This window comes from Rhinatrema bivittatum, chromosome 2 (genome assembly GCF_901001135.1).
Source record: "Rhinatrema bivittatum chromosome 2, aRhiBiv1.1, whole genome shotgun sequence".
Taxonomy (NCBI): domain Eukaryota; kingdom Metazoa; phylum Chordata; class Amphibia; order Gymnophiona; family Rhinatrematidae; genus Rhinatrema; species Rhinatrema bivittatum.
Genome location: NC_042616.1, coordinates 408,535,468 through 408,554,619, shown reverse-complemented (window position 1 = coordinate 408,554,619; position 19,152 = coordinate 408,535,468). Strand labels below are relative to the sequence as shown.

At 45.5% G+C, this 19,152-nt stretch overlaps 1 protein-coding gene across 1 annotated transcript in view; it reads right to left on the bottom strand.

Moving 5' to 3' along the window:
- CACNG2 (calcium voltage-gated channel auxiliary subunit gamma 2) overlaps positions 1-19,152 on the bottom strand; it is a 427,968-nt gene that overhangs the window by 372,584 nt on the left and 36,232 nt on the right. The gene's annotated exons all lie outside the window — the stretch shown is intronic.

Here is a 19,152-nt window from a genome sequence, read left to right as displayed (position 1 = left end):
CATAATCCATTAGTAGCATTTATATTCATTAAATTATCCAATTTTCTCCTAAAAGATATCTATCGATGTTGCATACACACTCTCACTAAGCAGATTTCATAATCTGATCACTTGAAAGGTAAAATTGTTTTTTCCTTGAAACCAAATTGAATCTGCATTTTGCAGCATCAAATTATGTTCCCTTATCTCTTGTACACTGTTGAACATACTGTCTGAGTGATCCACCCTCAGACCTCTCAGGCATTTTTCCCATCACGAGTGACTCTTCACTGAACTTCTTCCTGCCTCTTGCCAGTTTCCCTTGAAATAGGAAGACTAAAACCATACAGCATGCAGCAAGTACAGCCTTGCCCAGACCCACTACAGACATTCAATAACCCCATGGGTCTGTACATAGTTCTGCTTTTACACACTATATATATAATATGTATATAATCAGGGCTGGTTCTTGCATTAACAGAACTAAGCAAGTCACCTAAAGTGGCAAAAAAGTGTGTGTGTGTGTGCGGGGGGGGGGGGGGGGGGGCGGCGGCAGAATTTTGGAAACCTCCAGCTGCCACCCACCCATTTTCATGGAAGTCCAAATACTTCTGGGACTGCCTCACCACTCACCAACTGTGGTAGCTATGGGTAATTGCCAGGTTCTTGTGGCCTGGTTTGGCCACTGTTGGAAACAGGATGCTGGGCTTGATGGACCCTTGGTCTGACCCAGCATGGCATGATCTTATGTTCTTATATAAAGCCCTCCCACTGTCTCTCTCCTACCAGATCTCTTTCTTCTTTTCTAATTCAACGGGAGCTGTCAAGACCGTACATCCACACACTACCAGATCGGTCTCTCACTGCCCCAGGCTGGGCCTCAGATGGCATGGGGATTATGACCCTTACTGCTGTTCTCCCCTCTTTCTCCTGCTGTCTCAGCTGGTAGGTAAATCATGGGGTGAAGAAGGAGGGGCAGAGCTGAAGACTCATCTAGGGCGCCTGATAGTCTGCCACCGGCCCTGTCTGAAATTCCAGCCACAGCTCGGTGCTTTATTTGCCACAGCTTGGCACTGTAGTGTTTGCAGCAAGTCATCAACTATGACTCACTAATTCTTTTCAGTTCTACTAGTGTTGCTATCGGTTTCTTCACCATCAAACAGCTTGTCTGCTGTAGTTGCCAACACACATCAATTTACATTCACATAGGCTCATATTTTGACACACTTGCCACTTGTTTGCCCAGGCTGCCAATCTGTCCAGGTCAGCCTGTAAAGTATTCACAGGAGAAGCCCTTGTAGTTGATCGTAAATTGAATTTATGCTGTGATGTCAACAACATGTTACTCAATTTTAAGCTTTTCTTTTCCAGCTCAATGCTGAACTTCACCTCTTTGAAAGCTCTGTGGGGCCAGTTTGCAAGGGCATTGTCTGTGGGTAAGTGGGCGTTTTCCCCACTGAGAAAGCCCCTTTCTAAATTTCCCTTCCCAGGGCATGTAGAAAGGGGTGCTGCCAGGGCTGGGGCCAGGGATTTCCTGAGGGGGAGTTTGCACTTGCTGGGGAAGGAATTTTCAAAGGGAAATTCTGCAGGCTCTGTCGGTAAGGCATGGAGATAACTGCACGGAGCAGCAATTGCTACTCTTAAGAGAAACATGGGGAGTAACCTGCACGATGCGGCAGTTGCTACCCTTAAGAGAAACATGGGGAGTAACCTGCACGATGCGGCAGATACTACCAAAAGAAGCTTGCTGGACAGACTAGATGGACCATTCAGTCCTTTTCTGCCGTCATTACTATGTTGCTATGTAGAAATTTACCTTCTGTATAATTGGCATTTGCACTCACCAATTATATCTTTATTTATTTTTTTTTTTTTTTTATGTAAACAATTTTATTGGGTTTAATCAAAAACATAACAACACAGAGACGGGTGTGTTCAGATCCCTCTCTGAATGAACCTACCCAACAAACAGTATAGCATCCCCGCCCCCCAGAACCCGACTCCCCCCCTCCCACCCCCACCCGATATCCCGCACAGTTCAAAACAGACATCGACCACTGCACGTTAGTGATACGATCCTCAAGACGACCAGCCAAAGAGCCACGACCTCCTTCAATCATTTAGGACCAGACTGCGTGCTCGGGGAGTAAGTCGCTGAAGATAACAGTTCCAAGTATTGGAGAAGATGCGTCGTTTACGTGGGGAGCCTCGCGCCCCCATGCTCTCCATAGTCAGCAGTGCATGGAAATGGTTCCTCCACGCTCCAAAGGATGGGGCATCCGAAGAGCGCCAAACCTGTAGGATCGTCTTCTTCCCCACCAAGCATGCCTTTTGTAACAGCAGGCGAGAACCAGGATCTCGGACTCGGAGTGGGGAAATGCAGCCAAAAAGCACCCACAAGGGTGAAAAGGGCAAGGCCACATCAAGCAGGTCTGCCATGTAATCAACAAGCCTGCGCCAAAACTTGTGCACTGAGGGACATGTCCAAAAAACATGAGACATGGAGCCCACCGCCAATACACAGCGGGGGCACATCGGCTAGGGCGCTATTTTCAGTTGATAAGCCCTTTGGGGGGACACATAAGCTCGACACAAAAATCGGAACTGCATTTCCCGATAATACATGTTGGACGAGATCCTGGATAATCGCCTGAAACACACACAAAGAATAAAGTGAGTAATACAAAAGGCTCCATCCCCATTCCAGCGCGTAACCAAAAGGGAGCAGACATCTATCTGGGTCTTTCGCTGCAGGGCCTTATAATAACTAGAAAGGGAGGGGACGCTCAACCTCTCAAAATGGAAAATATCATCCAGCGCCTTATACACTGCCATCTCCTGCGCTGCGGAGGGCAATGTCCTCACATAATGTCGTACCTGCAAGTAGGGAAAGGTGTGGGAGGGCCCCAACTGATAAAGGGTGCGAAAATCCGTAAACTGCATAAACAACCCCTCCCGCGTCCATAAATGCCCCAGGCGTATGATACCCTTGGTTTCCCACGTACGAAACATCGTAGATTGAGAGCCGGAGGGGAACTCAGCATTACCCTGAATTGGGAGAAAGTAAGCGCAAACCGCAGAAATACGCAGAAGGCTTGTTAAACGGCTCCAAGTACGTCGCAAGGGTCGGACAAGAGCGGACGAGTGAAGAAAAGGAGGAAGGCAACTAGCCTTAGCCTGCAACACATATGAGGGAGCCAACGGGTGCAAGAGAGCCCTATCCACTATTAAGGGAGAATAATCAGAGGTCTCAATTAACCAATTGCGGAGTATCCGCAAGTTACAGGCGAGGTTATACTTGGCGAGGTCAGGGACCCCCACCCCTCCCCGCGCCCACGAGTTCTGTAGCCACTTCAACGGAAGCCTCGATTTCCCACCGCGCCACAGAAAGCGCCGCAGGGCGCTCTCTAAGGCAGCCAGGTCCCTGCGAGTCAAAAATAACAACACATTTTGCAGGAGGTAGAGCCATTTCGGGAGCAGGGTCATCTTAAACAGCGCGACGCGCCCCATCAGCGAAAGAGGCAGACCCCCCCAAGTCGCTAGCTGGTCTCTGGTGTGGCGGAGGAGCCCCAGAATGTTAGCTTGGTAAATGGACTCTGGATCCGAAGGGAGGCAGACCCCCAAATATCGTAAATTCTCCCCCGCCCATTGTAATGGAAAGGGGCCCACCCAAGTATCCTTCAAAGAGGGGGGATATGCTAAAGCCGAGGACTTGGACTCATTGAGGCGTAATCCAGAAAAGGTCCCAAACACCCCTATTAAGCGCAAAAGGGGCGGTAACGAAAATTGGGGATTAGTGATGAAAACTAAGAGATCGTCAGCAAAAGCCACGTGCTTAAAGATAACCGACTCCATGCGAATCCCCCGGATAGCCGGTGTTTCGTTGATTGCAAGTAGAAGGGGTTCCAACTGTAGCAAACACAACAGAGGGGACAAGGGGCAGCCCTGTCTGGTACCGCGCGTGACCGAAAAAGTATCGGACTGAGAGCCATTAGCTACTATGCGAGCCTGGGGCCCATTGTAAAGCAGGCGTATAGCTTGCAGGAAAAGGCCCTCGAATCCCAAACGCCGCAGCACTGAAAATAGGTAATCCCACTCCACCCTATCGAACGCTTTCTCCGCGTCGAAGCTGATGGCCAGATAGGGTTGGGACATTCGTTGACTCATGGACATGGCCGATAAAATTTTTTGAATATTAGAACTCGCATAGCACTGACGGACGAAACCCACCTGATGTTCACCTATCAGGTGGGGAAGACAAATTGCCAATCGGTCTGCCAAGATTTTAGCTAGCAGCTTGTGGTCACAATTGAGCAACGAGATGGGACGATAAGATTCCGGTAAAAGCGGGTCTTTCCCCGGTTTAGGTATTAAAACAATGTGCGCTAAATTATCATGTTCGGGAAAGGAACCCTGGGCAATTAACTATATACCTATATTTTTAAATAAGTTTGTAATTGTAATTTTTGATATATCCATTATGGCATTCTGGGAGGGAGGCATGATGATGGGGGTCTTGTCAGGTCAGTGTGTGACCTTCCTGCATCCTCATTCTTAGTAGAAATACCATTTGCTTGGGTACCATTTGCAAACAGCAAGATCTCATCTAGGGCGCTTGCATGCATCCATGAATTCATAATCATTGATTAATATTATAGGAAGTCACAGAACTAGTATCAGCCCTGACTGTGATGCTCTGCTTCTTACTAGTCCATCCAATCTGACACTCCTCCAGGGGCAATCATGCCCAGCTTGTCACGACAACCCCAGCCGTTCTCAGCACAGCGACACGTTTTCCCATTTCTTTTGCTCCAAAATGTATCAGTTTAGTCTGGGAAGACTGAATTGTCCTGAATCCCTTTTCAGTCATTGTTCATATCTCTCCCTCTCTAGTACCAGTGGAGGAATCTTCAGTTCCACATCCAACTTCACAGAGCAAATGTTTGCTGCAATGGTGTGAATCAAATGTGCATTTTTTTTTAAAAGCCCATTAATGGCAGTATTAAAACAAGTGACTTTATAAAGAGGACTATGCTGAGGATCACATAGATATATGTCTTCATGCATGTAGCGGTGAGGTGGAAATGATGAAGAGATTGCACCAGTGAACAATGGCATAATTGTTGATAAAATATCCCAATTTCAAAATGAAGCTTGGTGAACAACATCTACAAGATAGCATTACTGGGTATTCAGATATGCTGCTCCAGGGCTTTGTTTTACAAAGGAGGAAGCTTTTTAATCGACAAACAAAATTGACAAGAGTTGTAAGTTTCTTTTGCCTCCTTTTAGATAATAAAAAATAGTGGCACAGAACCTATGAGTGCAATCCATTGAGTTCAATCCATTGAGTCTGAAGACTAAACTCAACGGATTGACAATTATGGGACATCAGCAGATACAGTGTCAAAAAACATCCAATTGGGCCTGTGATAAGTCAAAATTGTTGGATTCTTTGAAATTCACATGTACTGTATATTTTTTTGCTGTTATTTTTTTTTCTATATTTTCTTGGTGTTTAGAGACAGACCACTCACTGCCTCTTTACAGTAAATAGCAACAGCCTCTGAGTGTGTGCAAGCTGTACCTCTGTTCCTGATTAGAAAGTAGCCCTCTGTGCTAGAAAGGCCTCTGCCTGGAGCATTTCCCCTCTATAAAACCTGTATACATTTGAGGACTGAAATTAATTGATCATGTACCCTCATGGACTAATAATCCACTTGAGGGTAAAATCACCGAGTACTGTTAACGTCAATCAACTTTGCACTATATCTTAATAATTCTGGGCCAATGGATTTTCTTCCTCCATTCACAGATATTAGGCTCACAGATCAATACCTAATTTTGTCTGTTTGGCCTTTTTAAACCATCTGTGATGCGAGCATAACTTCATGTCTCCTGGGATGTGAGCCGAGTCTTGGCTTTCTATTTGACATCACAATGCAGTACAGGCCCTTATTTTCCTGTGTTATGCATTGGAATGGGAGTTATCAAATAAGGACTGGCTTAATATCTCATGATGACATGGAGGAAGGTTAAGCAACTTTGCAACCCTCCCTACCTGGGAACTCACAGGTACTCTGATTTGTATTTGCATGTGGCTTCTTGTTATAAACTCTAAGGCAGAGTACGTGGCCAGCAATATGTCTTGAAGAATCTTACTCTTGCCCTTTGTCACCCAACTTCCACTATACATTCTTTTTTTATGATCTATGAACTTGGGTAGAAAGACTTTTGGCTACCCTGATGTTTTCAGCTCATCTTATTCTGTTGTTATCTTGCCTTGCAGTGATGCAAGCCTTGCTATTGAATAAGGGGTGAATTTTCAAAAACACTGTAAGTGTAAAAATTAGCATATGCTTGCATAAATAGCGTCTACTCGCGTATTACGTATTTTATAATGTAGAGAGTCTACCAGTTCTTTACGAGTGAGAATTAGTTTCACCTAAAAATGAGAAGGGGAACAGAGTTAGTAAATCTAAGAGAGATAACTCCCCCATGTGTGTCTCTTGTAGATTAAAAAAAAGAATCCCGGCCACCATTTTAAGGCATGAAATCCTGAGTTGACCCTAACAGGGGCAGCATGCCTATGGCTATTCCCAACTTTCTTTTCTTTAATTGGAAAAGGACTCTGGGGGCTTGGGGATTGAGAACCTGGGTTGGAAATGGAGCTAGAGTGCCTTTACCAATGTGAGCGCGTGTTTTTGAAACTTTTCTGTTGCAGCAGGGGGGACATTTTCCACCCTTCCCATCTCTGGTTCTTGGTTTCCCTGGTTATTTTGGACTAGTCCCTTTTTAATTTTTCCTGAGTGAACCTAGGGCCCAGGGACTCAGATTTGCTTCCCTTTTTTGTTCCACATCAAGAGGAAGGATACCTTTCACTGTGAGAGAACCAAAGGATCATCAGTGTCCTCTAGGAGGGATGATATTGGAATCATCTGCCAGGAGAAGACGTGAAGTTGGAGACCTTGTGGACTCACTTTGTGGCCCACTACCTTCTCAAGGAGATAATAGGAGAAAAGGAATAAATCTGGTACCCCCTCAGGTACCACCTGCAGTCGGGAGGAGAAGAACTACATGGGAGGTAGGAGAAATGGGACTTGTTCCATAGAGTACACTTTAATTGACTAAAGAATTATCCCCTATTAACTGGGAGGGAGTATAACCCTGCCATTGGATTGGATGGGAGAACGTCTAAATTTTACAGCTGAAATGTGATTACCATCAAGAACCCATTGAAATAAAAACAATGGTCCCTAATGTATTACATATCAGAAACTGTAAAGTTTGCTTTGGGAGCATCAGTGGGCGAAAAGAGCATTTCATCAAATGCTAATTTATCAGTAAATGTTATGTTGGAAACTAGAACCACTTCCAGTGTATTTATTATTGCCATTAACATTGAGGGATTATCAGCGCTGTTTACAATGAATTTTAAGGTGTGATGGGACTTTGGGCAATGCCCAGGGCATAGAAGATTATTCTTCCTCCTGGCTGCTTAGTTGATATTAACATCATGGGAGAACTGTAATATCAAAGACTTTATCCAGGACTACTAGCCCAGGGGTTACATAAAAATGAAAAATATGGGGCGGATTTTCAGAGCCCTGCTCGCGTAAATCCGCCCAAAACCGGGCGGATTTACGCGAGCAGGGCCCTGCGCGCCGGTGAGCCTATTTTACATAGGCTCACCGGCGCGCGCAGAACCCCGGGACTCGCGTAAGTCCCGGGGTTTTCGGAGTGGGCGTGTCGGGAGGCGTGTCGGGGGCGGGGCCGGAGCGCGCGGCGTTGCGGGGGCGTGTCGGCAGCGTTTTGGGGGCGGGTACGGGGCGTGGCTACGGCCCGGGGGCGTGGCCGCGCCCTCCGTACCCGCCCCAGGTCGCGGCCCGGCGCGCAGGAGTCCTGCTCGTGCGCGGGGATTTACGCCTCCCTCTGGGAGGCGTAAATCCCCCGACAAAGGTAGGATGGGGGTTTAGACAGGGCCGGGCGGGTGGGTTAGGTAGGGGAAGGGAGGGGAAGGTGAGGGGAGGGCAAAGGAAAGTTCCCTTCTAGGCCGCTCCGATTTCGGAGCGGCCTAGGAGGGAACGGGGTAGGCTGCGCGGCTCGGCGCGCGCAGGCTATACGAAATGGATAGCCTTGCGCGCGCCGATCCAGGATTTTAGCCGATACGCGCGACTACGCGCGTATCTACTAAAATCCAGCGTACTTTTGTTTGCGCCTGGAGCGCAAACAAAAGTAGGCTGTTCGCGCTCGTCTGAAAATCTACCCCTATGTGCATATTTTCACTTTTGCGTGCAGATATATGTGCGGAAAAAGGGCAGGGCCATAATTTACATGCATAAATTGCTATTTTCAAAGACAAGCACGTAGATTTGCCAACTTGCTTACATAATTTTACACCTGCTAATTATCTGATATTAAACATGTTGATTGTATAGCACTGACTGGGTGGGAGGTCTGGGTGGACTGGGGGGAGTTCAGGCTGAAGAACCAGGAGGGTGTCGTTGATCTGGAGAAGGACCGGGAGAACTGGTAGTAAACTGGTAATTTCCTTATCACGTGCATGTTTTAAAATACACCGATTTACACAAGGACACAAGTCCTACCTTATTTTTGTGTGCAAAATATACGCACATATTTTTAAAAAGAGGAAAAATATGTGCGTTGAATGCACGGTTATACACTCTTCCGATGCATTGCATGTATTTGCACGTAAGCCTATATACGCACATATGTTGTGGGGTAGAGATACGCATATTAGATAAAACTCGCAAACACCCTCAGCGAGGATGGAAGAGGTGGTGAACCGGTGCCAGGACCTTCCAACGTTTATCTCAGTTTTTGGGAGGGAAGAAGATTTTTTTGTAAGAAGTTCTGGGAGGACATTTTGACTGCCCCTCTTCCTGCCCATCCGAAGGAGCAACCCGAGCTGCTGTCCCAGCCCGGATCTCTCTCGTCAGGGATTCGTCTGAACCAAGAGACTACTGAAACCCAGATGACTGAGTAAGGAACTGATTGAGAATACTGAGGACCCCCATCTGGAAGTCTTCACTCCTGGGAGAGAGAAGCTTGGACCCTCTTGCAGAGACTGTGACTTTCTGTTTTCCAGTTAGAAAACAAAAGGGGGGTGGGATCTACGTCCCAACCCTTGGTCCAAGCCAGGTATCAACGGATGACGCGGACTATGCAACTCGAGTGGCTCGACCATACTGTGGGACAGCGAAAGATTGATAAAATTTACTGTAGTTGCTGGACCGCATTTTTTGACCTATTGCCTATAGATATGCAAAGTAATTTATGCTCTACCTGTTATAAGGCGATATGGTATTAATTTCCACCTTCTGTATCGAGCTGAATACGTGACCCTTCATTCTACTGGCCTCTTTCGGTCTCCGGGGTTGAGGGGGGGGGGGGGGGGGGGGGTAAGGGGAGGATGTTGAATTTGGCTGATAGGATAAGTGGTGAATGGATGGATGACTGAGCCTATATCTGCACGTCAGGCCTACATTTGATATCTGTTTTGTACTGATGGTTACATATGTCTATGTTGATGTGTTCTTGTCTTCCGGGTTTGGTTGTACTGACAATGCGCCGCAGGTCGCGGTACATGGAAACTGTTAATCAAAATCATTTTGGCAAAAAAAAGAAAATAAAAGGGGGTCATGCCCATCCAAAGGACTCCCTGCCCACTGGGGGAATCTATTTTTTCCAAACCCTGGAGGGCAGAAGTCTCCCTTGCCCTGGTTTAGATATTCCTGCACAGATTGAGGAAAGAAACTGTAACAGAAAAAGAAACCCAGTGGTGCTGTGTGGATTAAGTCCAATTGCGCCATTCTCATCTGACATTTTGCAGCAGTAAAGACTTTTAAGTTTGGACACTAACCAAGTGACTCCAGTGTGGTTATTGGCACGTACAGGATTCACAGTGAGGAAAAGTGCCCCTCTCCCAGGGACAAGAATGAAGGTTCAAAGGGTCACCCCTAGCACTCTGGGCCTTGAAAGTAAATCTCCCCTCCCCCCCCAACCAACAAAGGATCTCGACTCTGAGGGAAAGAGGAATATGTTAGTGGTTCCAGCCCCAAAGAGACAGTGAAATCTTTTATGGCCCCCACCGGAGTATAGTAAGCTCCCCGGGATGGGGTTGCACATAGACACTGTTACCGATCTTCATTCTCCTTGTGAACCAATCCTTTTATACCATTGAAATTCACACAGCCCATTGGCCCAGAATCACCCTGGGGCCCTTCCTTGCACCAACCACTGGAACCTTCCCCATAGTATAGAATAAGGTAAACTTTTAACTTTACAATCACCCTCACAGGGGCAAGGGCTACCACAACTCTCCTCCCCTAGAAGCCACCCACTTCTTGTAACCTCAGGATGAACCCTTCGAAGCAGGACATTCCTGTTGTAAAATACAGGACTAAGCATGCCTTGCAGCGGCACCTGGACCCTTATCCTTTAGCCCGTTACCAATTCACAACAGGACACTGTCTCCTATCCCATGACTCTTTCATATCCTGAGAAGCCTCTCATGAGGGACTTTGTCAAATGCCTTTTCAAAATCCAGATGCGCTGTATCAACCGGTTCCACACGTTTATTAACACTTTTAAGAAAATCCCACAGATTTTGTAAGAGAAGATTTCCTTTTGCTCAATCCATGTTGGTTCTGCCCCGTTGGTCTTGTTCCTCAGGACAGCATATTGCATAAGGAGGAAGAAAGATGAGACAGGTGGGAAAGAGAGAGGGGGGATGAAGGGAGAGGGATAGGAGGAGATTAGAGATAGAAAGACATGAGGTTGGGGAAGGAGGAGGGAAAGTGTGAACAATGGCTGGGAGGGGGGGGGAAGAAATGAAAGTTAGCTTGAATGAAGAGATGGAGAGTTTCTGACTGGAGCTGGAACAGCTGGTTGCACTGACATGTGAGATTCACTATGAGCTCAGCACTTGCCATAGTGGAAGACCAATGGTGATGTTCCCATGGGTCAGCACATCAGTGAGCGGCAATAAGAAGCCCGTGGCAGCAGCGCATGGAAATCAAAGCATCACAGCCATTGACACAATCCAAGGCTTGTGGCGAACCAGAGCTCAACACCAGGTATAGTCTGAAGTTTGTGGAGGAAAGAGAAAGAAAGATGTTCAGGGTGAAAGAGAAGGGACATTTTACAGACAGGAAATTCTGGAGAGAAAGAAAAGCTGATATTTGTGGGGGAAATTCTTATGCCGGATTGTCTGCTTTTAGTCTTCTCTTTTCTTTTAACCAAGTCTCTTGTCCTGCCTGTTTGCCTTATTAGATTGTAAGCTCTATGGAGCAGGGACTGTCTTTTTTTGTGTGTTTGTACAGTGCTGCGTATGTCATGTAGCGCTATAGAAATGTTAAGTAGTAGTTGTGGTGAAAAGGAAGAGGGGGTAAGAGAATGGAAGACCAGAGAGAAAGGGGAAACAGCCTCATCTATTTTTCTACTTCATTCTTCGGTGTGATATGATTGCGGTGGGCATCCAGTGAATGGTGTCCTCAAAGGGGACCGATGAAGTGAAATGCTTCCATTTTGTGACTAGGGTCTGAGATTTTCAGAAATGTACTGTTTGATTTTTTTCTTTTTAAGGCAGTGTTCCATGGAGGATAAAGGAAACTTTGACAAACTAGAAACTCTTCAGTCAGGCATTCAGACTGTAAAATGCCCTCTGGCTGTACCATAAAGTGAAAAAAAGAAAGAAAATCCTGCCCTTGATTTCAGATGAGGTGAATGGGTTTTAGTCTACTTGTTCCAACCACAGAAAGGCATAGCCAATATGCTAGCCCGTATGCTTCCTGTTGTATTCTCCTTCCTGCCTTGTCCTGGGCCTGCCAGAGTGAGTGAAACAATCTGCCAGGGTTTCTCCTCTCTCTCCTTGTCTTTCTCAGGCTCCCTTTCTGCCTAAGCTCTGGGTTTTAGAGGCCCTTTCATTCTCCTCAGATGTTGGAGAAAGGGATGTGAAATTCTGGTCTTCCCAGTCCTCAGAAGTCTGCCCCAGGAGCCCTTTCATATGCTGGGCTGAGACTGTCTTCAATATGCTATCCTGCATGCTTATTCCTGGGGCTAGATTAGCAGCCTCTGCAAGGCCACCTCCAACATTTGAGGCCATCCCTTTCATGCCTCCCTCTGCTTTCCCTGGGATGGAGCTACACCCTGCACCCTGTGCTGCTTTGGTGCAGGCTGTCGGTCTTGCGACCTTCGTTAGAATTCAACTCTGGGGTTCGTATGCATTGGGTATTCCAGACAACTGGAATACCCAATGCATACAATAAGAAGCATTAAGCTTCCTGGGAGTGCGTCACATGACAATTACAATTTTACAACCATTGTGGAAATAAGGAGGTTAGGGGTGATTTTCATAAGTATTTCTGCACGGTTTTACACATGTAAATGGGCTTTTGGCCGGGAGGGGGGTGGCATGGCGTGGCATGGAGGGATGGGGTTTGCATATAAAAGTGCACGCGAAAGCAATTTCACGCTGGGGTAGGGAAACCAATTCTGGCCATACTTTTCATTTTGGAAAGATGTGCATAAATGTAGTGCACCTATGCATTTGCACTTGTTCCCAGGCAGCTGTAAATGTGTGTGCCTAAGCCATGTAGGATTCTGCTGTGTACACCTGCTGCTTGCCGAGCAGACCTGTATATGCGTAGGTCTTTGTACACTTGCACTTCAGCCCTATGTGGGTTGTTATAAAATTATCCTCCTTAGGTTTTGCTGTTGGTTTTTTTTTTATGTTGCATATAGGTTGCATCTGAGAGTGAGAATGAGAAAGGCAGAGGTCAAAAGCTTGGTAGAAAGGCAATGAGTCTCTTTCAGAAATTAGTTTTCCTGTTCCCTGCTTATGCAAAATAGTTATATCTTTCTTGAATAAGGTCCGTATGTTCATTTGGTAGGAATGTGCAGGCAAAGGTTTTTTGTTTTCGGTTCATTTATTCGTTTTTTGCTTTTTGTTTTTTTTTTTTGTTTCATTTTTCATTTTGGGGGGGAGTTCTACTTATTTATTTATTTATTCTCTTGTTTTGGGCAAATAGTGCTCACTGTTTACATAATAGTGCACACTATTTCCCAAAAACCAAAAATATGACATTTTTCATTTTTTAAAAATTGTTTCCAGTTTGTTTGAAATGAAGTGAAAAGAAAATGGGCTCATGCATCCCATTTTACACTTTGATTTCACACGAATGCATGTCCCTATCATTTACTTCCGTCAATAGCACAGAGAGAACGATAAAGAGATATAGTACAGTATGCCAGTTTTTCATGGAACACCATAATAGTAAGTTCCAATAGGTCCTGCAAATGCCATGACCTAACAGTGTGTCAGAATAGCTTTCTGTAGTTGAGAAAGGGGGAAGTAGTCATGGAATTTTATTTTATTTTTTTATTTATATCTCCCTTCAGCAATGATTATATCTCCCTTGTCCTATGGACTGTGAGCACCACCTCCAGGCCCCGCTGATGGAGGGAGTGAAAGATCTGAGGGGATTCAGTCAAGGATCTGGTGCCTGGTAGGTTACAGCATTGCCACTGAGTCACCCCCAGAGAAAACCTTTGACCACCGTGAGAAATGAAACAGAGAAATGTAGATCCTCTTTCCAAGATGCAATATTGGGATAATGATTACTTTTAGCCAGACAACTAAATCTATGAAGGAAAAGGCACGCCATACATCTAATACCACAGAGACTGAACTAATTGTGTCATCTGGGTCCATCATTCAGATGCTTACATTAGTCAAGCAGTTCTCCTACTGGGCGCTAAATTTTGTGATCCATCATTGAATCAGGGTAAATCCAACAGCAATCAGGCATCTGCTATTTTGTTAGCTTGGTCTAAAAATTCACAGAAAAGAACTGATTAATGCCTGTAGAGCAGAGCTGTATCTATGTTGATGATGCTGTTAACCGCTTAGAACAAGTTTTATTGTGTAATGCAGACTATAAATATTTTAAATTAATAAATCAACTGAGTAAGTAATGATCACTCATAACCAGAAAGAAATACACTATCAATTTTTGGTTTACACCTGACTCAGAGTGACACTTAATCCAACCAATTTGAAATTGTAAAGGAATCAACAACAAAGTAAGTGATGAAAAGCAGGTTAATTTAACACCTTTAAAACTGCATGCTGAAATTACAAAGATCCGCAAAAAGATTCTCTGGCATTTCTTCCTGAGACTTCAAAAGAAAATAATATACAGTGGTCCAAGGAAAGCACAGGCTTCACCATAAATTATTGTAAAATGCTATGTAGGAAATTGTCTGCCTGAATGTTTCATAAACCATCTTAAAAATGGGAAACAAAAGACAAATAGTTATAAAATCCAGGATCAGCAATCATCAGCAAGAAATATCAACAGAGACACATAAAGAGCCAGAAGGGGGAAACATGAAGGGGAAAAAAGGAGTAAAGCGATGATTTTATACATGGTTCATGATCAGAATAAGATTATACCACATGCACAATGGCTTTATAAAATTTACCAACACTATTGCTTAAATTTAATCCTTTGGTTATGGAGGAAAAATGTGCATCGTACTGAATGCAAACATACTGGCAACAAAATTTGATACAGAGTCTCAAACAGTATTATAATCTCATGCAATATCAGGGTCCCTGACTGGGGCATGGGCCACTCAGGAGTGACTAAAGATTCACCACTAGCACAAAGTCAGCCACCGAAAAAAAAAAAAAAATATATATATATATATATATATACATACAGATTCAGAGCTCCGTGCACTGTTTGTTTATTGCTCTATAGCACCTTAGCAACAAGCCACAAGTTCCTCAGGGAGGAGCAGAGTCAAGCCAGGCCGAAGTCAGGAACCAGAAAACCAGACGAGGTCAGAGCACAGACAGAAACTGGGGAAGTGTAAGAGGCTGGTACAGAGATTCACAAGCACAGACAAAGAACTAGGCAGGAGCACAGCCAGAGGTGGGGGAGAAATAGCCCAGCCAGTCTGAGATGGCTCCTGCTGGGCTAATTAGAGAGCAGCAGGTAGGACAGAACACAGAATCCGCTTTAGCTGGAGGCACATCCCTCTAAAAGCCAGATAGCTCTCCCAGGGAATGCATGCTTCTGAGCTCCCAGGGCCACAGGCGGAAGGCTGGCTGGTGCCTGACAAGTAAGGATGGTTGACTTTGGCTATGGAGGCCACACACACGGGTCTGGCTTTTTTTTTTTTTTTTTTTGTAGGATATCTGTGGTAAACCAGTGTAACCCCCTTTTCATTTCAGAACAGGACAAAGGGGCATATCTGGGAGCTACTGGGCTACCATGCAACCCATAGGGTCTGCCTGGCTTCTTCTGGCAAGGGCGGGGAGACTTGCTTTAGTAACTCTGGGGCTTGAGAACCCCTTTGGGGGATTCAGAAACAAAGACATATCCACTTCAAGAAGGGTTGTTCCAAAAATGCAGGTTTACTGAAACATATGGTTAATAATGATCCATTAATAAAACAATCCAAGTTCCCGTGAAGGGAAAACAAATCCAGTCACATTAACAGTTCCTCAGCAAACAGTGGTTTCCTCTGGCTCCAAGTCCCTAACAAAATACTCCAGGGAATTCCCTGTCTGGGACCTGCATACTGATGACTTCCTCCTTCTCCACCGAAGTTCTCTGATTCACAGAGCAGATCCCTCACCCCACCGTGAGATCCCCTCAGTCTAGTAAATTGAGAAGTCTCTGCTCCCTCTCTCCTGAGTGTGGAACCCCTTCAGCTGCATATACGCTCACCCTGGAGTACTAGAGATGCTCCTGAAAGCATCTCTAGTACTTCTTCACGAAACTCAGACCTGGATAACTCCAAAAAAAAAAAAAAAAAAAAGAAAAGAAACGTGGAATAGGTTTCCCCTCACTGGGAATCTTTACCAAGGTTTCTGTTTAAAGCCCCTTGTGATTGCTCCAAGTTCTAATTCTCTCTCTAGTGGCAGCTCCAGAAACTCTGACCTTGAGTCCTTGCCTGCTTCAGCAGTTTCTTGGTGTCATTCAAACTCCCATACCTGTCAGACTCCTCCCATTGGGGCGTGTCTGAATACCAGTTTGCACTTCCTCTGACGTCAGTGCGGCGTGTCTCTGTGGGGACACGCACCTCACTAGTGTAAAGGGGGACTCGGTGTCGGCCGACTCTTCTGTTAGGCACGGTGGAGGAGGTCTCTCTTCCGAGGGATGTAGGGAAGCAGTAGGGATGTGAATCGTATTTCTGTCAGAAATCGGGGGCTCCCCGAAACCAATAGGATAACCCCACGAAATTGTTCATGGGGTTCTCTTATTGTTTTGGGGGAGGGCGGGAAAAACGGCACACATAAACAAGCCCTAAACCCACCACGACCCTTTAAAACTGCTCCCTTAGCTTCCCCCACCCTCCCGATCCCCTCCCCAAAACTTTTTAAAATTACCTGGTGGTCCAGTGGGGGTCCCGGGAGCAATCTCTCTCTTTCGGGCCGTCGGCTGCCACTAATAAAAATGGCGCCAATGGCCTTTTGCCCTTACCATGTGACAGGGTATCTGTGCCATTGGCCGGCCCCTGTCACATGGTAGGAGTAATGGATGGCCGGCACCATCTTTAAAAATGGTGCAGGCCATCCAGTGCTCCTACCATGTGACAGGGGCCGGCCAATGGCACGGATACCTTGTCACATGGTAAGGGCAAAAGGCCATCGGCGCCATTTTTATTAGTGGCAGCCGACGGCCTGAGAGCGGGAGATCGCTCCCGGGACCCCCACTGGACCACCAGGTAATTTTAAAACGTTTTGGGGAGGGGATCGGGAGGGTGGGGGAAGCTAAGGGAGCAGTTTTAAAGGGTCGGGGTGGGTTTTTTTTTTATCGGCTTGGGCGCAGCCGATAAAAAAAACCCGATCGGACCGCACGAAGGAAAATTCACATCCCTAGGAAGCAGTGCCACACGAGCTCTACGTCTCTCAGCTCCTGCCACAGAACTCAGGGTTGCCATTGCTTGGCCTGACAATAGTTTATGTTGACGCCTGACACGAGTTATCAGGGACAACATCTATCTTCTCTTCCTCTCTCCGCCATCTCCTCTTCTGCCTCTTACTCTCTCTTTCGTCTTTCATCCCCTTCGCCTCTTGATCTCCTCTGCCTCCTCCTTCCTCTCCTCCTATTTTTCTTGCAGTGCCACTGGCCAGGCCTGCCACTCAGCCCAAAAGCCACTTCCCCTTCAATAGTAACAGTTCTGCCCACAGACACTGGTAGTAGTGCTTTCCATGTAGTGGGTCAGGGCAAAAATGCTCTGAATGTGCTTTCATTTTTATCCATTTTGTTTTGATTTAGAGCACATTAATTTTTTTTAGTGTGCACTAAAACACAAAGTACCTGATTTTCAAAAGGATTTACATGCTTAAAACTGAGTGTTAAATGTGTAAAATGCACGTTACCCATGTAAGTGGGCTTTTGAAAATTGCTACAATATATGCCATTAAATTGTTAATAGGTTTTACCTTCAAGTCCACTTTATGTACGTAAATGGCTTTTGAAAATTGCTACAATAGTATGTTACATTTGCATGTGCAACTCCTTTGAAAATTCACCTAAGTGTGCACAGAACTGAAATAGGAATGCACTAGAACAGTTAATGCACACTAAATCAAAACATAATGAAAAAAAACACACACAACACCAATAATAAACCAAAACAATAAACCAAACATTTTTGGGCTGCACATCCCTACTCCTTACCATCTCAGATAGTACTCCATTCTGTAAACCTACTCGTCTTTAAAAAAAAAAAAAATTACAAAAACAAATATAGTTTTAAAATATTAAAATACACACAATGAAAAATTGTAAAGCAAAACAACCCTTGCTGGAGATGACCTCTTGTGGAGTACCATTATTTATTTTATTTAAAAGATTTTATATACTGTCATTCGTGGTTACATCACAACGGTGTCACCAATAATAAACCAAAACAATAAAAACATTGGCACGGGGGTGGGGAAAGTCTCCTTCTAGTGGATGTGGTGAGCAGGGGATTTTGCAAGATCTGCACATCTTTACTCAGGAGGGCCATAGATTATCTATCATCTTCGGGTAAATCTTATGCTGGACTAAGAAACGGTATCCCAGCCTGCAATGAATCCGATTTGCTCCAGGACCAGTCCTGCTACTAGAGCTCTGTACTACTAAGTAGCAATTGTACAGCACCAGGAGACCCTGAGTCAGCTGATCTGCTTGGCTGCTTGACACCTCCTGCTTTATTTTTTGGGTCATGCTGCTACTGTACCTGCAGCAGAGTGGCAGATGGATAGTTCTACTGTGAGCGGGGAGAAATCTTTTCATAAGGCAAAGATTCAATGAACTGTCACCAACTCAGATTGCAATCATATTGGAAAGCAACGGGAACGTAACTGTGCAATCAAGTTTAAACTGTTTTTCCATTTTTCAGTTGTCAGGTCCCTGTGGTCTCTTACTAAATTTAGATTGAAATCCCTGCTTTAATTCAGATATGGCAACACCCTAGTTCCACGTACCCATGTTTAAGTGTGCATTTTTTGTATGTACCAGCCAAGGGGTATGAGGAACCTTAAAAAGAATATTTAGTTGACTCTAGGTTCCATTGGAGTGAGGCGTGATATGCAGGGCCTCTGAGCCTGCACAGATGCAGAATCTGATCTCTGGAGAGTTGCTGGGGACTGAGACAGTGAGGAGCTGCAGAAGCTTGTCGCAAGAGAGAATAAGCATTACTCATTCTAATCCCTCTTATTACTTCGGTTGTAATAAATCTGGTGCCTTATCTGCAGGTTGGCAGGGTGAGTCCATCTTGTCTTCGGAAGTTCACCGGCGCATGGGATCTTTGGGTCACTTCCCACCCGAGACCGGAAATCCAGATAATTCAACGGTGATACTTGTCTGAGGTCAAGGTAGTGCTGGCCCGTGAATGTGTAACGGGGTGTCAGGTCCTGGCCCCTGTAAGTTGTGTTTGCCCTTTACAAACATGTCACCTGAGGCTTCAGCTGGTCTGAATGCCCTCAGAGTGACAGAGGCCTCATTCCGACGTGCCTTGTGTGATGTCAGTGCTCGTGTCCGTGTGATAGGGAGGTATACCACTCCCCAATGGGAGGAGTATGGTGGGTGTATAAAACCCTTGCACCCACGTGATGGAAGGGGAGAAGGAGAGGGATTTTAA